The sequence below is a fragment of the Gracilinanus agilis genome, chromosome 6 (genome assembly GCF_016433145.1).
Source record: "Gracilinanus agilis isolate LMUSP501 chromosome 6, AgileGrace, whole genome shotgun sequence".
NCBI lineage: Eukaryota > Metazoa > Chordata > Mammalia > Didelphimorphia > Didelphidae > Gracilinanus > Gracilinanus agilis.
The window spans coordinates 35,332,558-35,336,803 of NC_058135.1; the positions used below are offsets into that span (position 1 = coordinate 35,332,558).

Here is a 4,246-nt window from a genome sequence, read left to right on the forward strand (position 1 = left end):
TTTTCTTTGAATACTACACCAATCACTATAGCACTTTAATAAGATAAGATATTTGTGAAACTTTGTGAGCCTTAAAGCACTTATAAACACTAGCTATTATTGTTGTTGCTGTTATGGATATTATTTTCTTCTTAGTTACTATCTGTAAAGGGTGTCTCAAAAGTCCCAAGATCATAGAGTAGGAGAGTTGGGACTAGAAGGAAGAGAAAAAGGAGGGAGAAAGCATTGATTAAGCACTTACTATGTGCTCTACAAATACCACTTTATTTCTCTGGAATCTCAGTTTCTTTTTCTGAAAAATGATATGGAGGGATTTAGAATAAATGATTTCCAAGATCACTTTCAATTTTCAAACCCTGTGGTTTGTGGAGATTTTCATTTTCCCTTACAGATTATATTTCTCTAGTTTTTACTACCAAATTATTTTTGATACTTTTCTTTTCAGAAGATTTTCCAGACAACTTGATGTTGGTAGGAATAGCACTACATCTGGAATCAGATAACCTAGCCTCCAATTCTTGCTCTGACTTTACTAGTCCTTTAACTTGGGACAAAGCAATTAGCCTCTCTGAGCCTTAGTATAAAAATGGATATAAATACCTATTTCATTACCTGTTTCCAAGACCATAACTATCAGTCTTGGCCCTGAGGAAAGCAGTTGACAGGCAATATGACATCAATGTTGTAATTCATGATGTGAGAAGAATACAAAAAGAGAAAAGAATTTTAAAAAGCAATAAGATAAATAAATTGGAACAAGAGGGGAGAACTTGAGGAGACATCTTGCAACATAACACCTTGTGTAGAGAGTAACCGTGGGAAATCAGCTCATACAGTAAGGATAGGGACAGAGACCTTGGAATAGAAGTCCTACAGTTGGAGACTACAGAGTGTGTGGCTGATGCTCAAGGATGAGGGACAGAGGAGTGGGGTGGGGTTGAGTTACTAGGAACTCAACTTAGGATACAGATGCCCAGAGAAAGAAGTATATAATCTGCTAGCTTCCTACTTTTATTATTTTTGTCAAACTAGGTATTAAGCTCATTTGTTTATCTGCTGCTAAAACTGTACAAATGATGTCAAAATGTAAATGTAACACATTTTAAAATTGTACAGCCTAGTAAAATCATCTTAAATTTCTGTGCCCTCTAAATTTCAGTGACTGGAGCAATGTCCTGCCTGCTTCACCCTAATTTTTGCCCAACCTATTTTACAGGATTAAAAGGAAAGTACTTGCTAAAGCCTTATTTAAATGCGAGTTATTACTTGTCTACTTATAACTGTATTTATATACAATAAAAATGTTTATTCATAAATGAAGATATTAACAACAAAACAAATTAGCTAATTCATCTGTAAACAAATAAACAAAAAAATATCAAGTAGATAGGCATAGGGAACTCCTAGAGCTGGACACTAAGCTGGGGATACAAATATCAAAGTAAAATTGCCCTTGCCCTCAAGTAGCATAGATTTCTCCAGGAGGAAACTTACATAAGAAGATAAACACTAAATAGATAAATGGTGATTTGGACAGGAAGAGGTCACTAGCAGCTAAGAGGTTTAGGAAAAGTTCCAGTTAGAAAATTGTTCGTAAGCTGTCTTGAAGGATATGGAATTCTAAGAAGCAAAGGTGAAGAGATAGTGTATTCTGAGCAGGGAGTACTGAAATAAAATTATAGTCCGTAAATTGCAAGCTCTCCCTCATTTTGCAGATCAAGAAACTAGTAAGTTATTTGCCCATGGTCACACTGGTAGAGATTAGCAAAATTTAAATCCAGGTCCTCCAACTTCAGGGTCTGTGTCCATTCCACTGTATCACAAAAGTGGTACAATGATAAGGAAAATCCTCATTCACAAGTACACTCTACCATTGAGAGGGAGATGTATAGCCTGAATGTTTTAGGGCTGAGTCTTAATTGGAACATTTTTCTTCCTTCCAAGCTACTGTTTCCTAATTCTCACAGAGCTGCTGATACCATCTCCTGGGATGCTTTTTCCAACAAGCTGGACTGGACTTTGCTACTTCTCCATTACTATTTCCACATCCTAGTTTTCCAGTAAATTAAAGCTGCTATTTTTCCTCTTCTCTATATGAATATGTTGATAGCCCTTTTGGGGAGTCTGTTTCATAACCTCAGAGTTATGTTTATTCTTTTTTGAGTCAAACCAATAGTCATAGTTCCCACAGGGAAAAAGTTCCCTAAGCTCTCAGTCTTTTGAATTACTTTGCCTCCCTTGCAATGCCAACTCTCCCTAGATCCATCTGAGATGTGTGTGTACATAAATTCCATTCAGTTTCTATCATGACCCTGTAGGACAATGTAGCTTTACTCAAATTAGCTGTTTTCTTTACAAGATGACTGGCTGCATGAATGGATGGACAGACTGACACAAATCTACATAGTGACCAATTATCTGTCTTTCCATAACATGTCCAGTAAGTAACGGGATCAAGCTTTAGCTCAAGACCTTGAGAGGGGGAAAATGCCACCTCCTTAGGCAGCCATTTCACTTTGGGATATCTCCAATTGTTAGGAAATTTTTCCTTGTATCAAGGCCAAATTTGCACCATATAAATGTCAGCTATTATTACTTTAGCAAATTCTTTATAGAATTTCTCTGCATCATCTGCTGGGACATAAGCTTCAATTATGGCATAATGATGATGGATTACTGGGCTTGGAATTCAAACACTTGTGATCTAGTACAGTTTCAGACAATCAGTTGTTGTCTATCTGACCATCAACAGATTTTTCTCTGTGATTTAGTTTCCCCATTTTGTGGAATAATAATAACTAACGGCACAAGTCTGGGAATAGCAGTGTCACCTACATCTCTGACTTCTTTGTAGCCTGACCAGCAATCTTAGATTCCCCCGAAGAATATGGGAACTGTCAAGGACCCGCTAATCATGAATGTCCTAAAGGAAGACCAGACCCCTCATAACAAGATAACTGTTGTTGGGGTTGGGGCAGTTGGCATGGCATGTGCCATCAGTATCTTAATGAAGGATTTGGCTGATGAACTTGCCCTAGTTGATGTTATAGAAGACAAACTAAAGGGAGAGATGATGGATCTCCAACATGGCAGCCTTTTCCTCAAAACACCAAAGATTGTCTCTAGCAAAGACTATTCCATGACTGCAAACTCAAAGCTGGTTGTGATTGCTGCTGGGGCACATCAGGAGGAAGGAGAAAGTCATATTAATTTGGTCCAGCATAATGTGAATATCTTTAAGTTCATCATTTTCAATATTGTTAAATATAGCCCTAATTGCAAGTTGCTTGTTGTCTCCAATCCAGTGAATATTTTGACTTATGTATCCTGGATACTAAGTGGCTTTCCTAAAAACCATGTTATTGGAAGCAGTTGCAATATGGATTCTGCCTGTTTCCATTACCTGATGGGGGAGAAACTCAGTATCCACACTTTTAAGTTGTCATGTCCTTGGGGAACATGGAGACTCAAGTGTTCCTGTATGGAATGGTGTGAATGTTGCTGGTGTCTCTCTGAAGACTCTTCATCCTGCTCTGGGAACTGATGGTGATTCAGAGCATTGGAAAGATGTTCATAAACAAGTAGTTGAAAGTGCTTATGAGGTGATCAAGTTGAAGGGCCACATTTCCTGAGCCACTGGCTTGTCTGTGGCATCATGAAGAATCTTAGGAGAGTGCATCTGATTTCCACCATGATTAAGGACCTCTATGGCATTAATGAAGATGTCTTCCTTAGTGTTCCATGTATCTTGGGGCAGAATGGCATTTCAGATGTGGGGAAGGTTACCCTGCCTCAGGAGAAAGAGGCTCATTTAAAGCAGAGGGCAGACACTCTTTGGGGGAATCCAGAAGGAGCTACTGTTTTAAAGCCTTCTAATATGCTTCCACTTTACTGTCTAGAGAACATGATAGTGGCTAAGGGATTATGGATGATGCACATTTCGAGTGGGTCAAATTCTTCCTCTGATGAGTGATTCAACACCAATTGAAAGCAGAAATATAAAACCTATAAACACACTCTAGTTTCCTCCTAAAGTTAGAGATGAGGAATAGCACAGTGACTCCTATTTGTTAAACCCTGTTTGCTAAACCCTGTTGTTTGCACAGTGATGCTGGGTATGACTTGTCTTGTACCAAAATCATGAAGTGCTTGTGGTCAAGCTCAGTCAGCTCCCCACAGGTATGTTACTGCCTGCCTTGTAGGTGCTGCCAGTTCTCAGTTCCCTTAGATCCAAAAGTCAGTTTTG

The 4,246-nt window shown here is 38.5% G+C and overlaps 1 pseudogene; it reads left to right on the plus strand.

Moving 5' to 3' along the window:
• The first annotated feature begins 2,887 nt into the window (after positions 1 to 2,887).
• LOC123251268 lies at positions 2,888 to 3,866 on the plus strand (annotated as a pseudogene).
• The last annotated feature ends 380 nt before the right edge of the window (positions 3,867 to 4,246 follow it).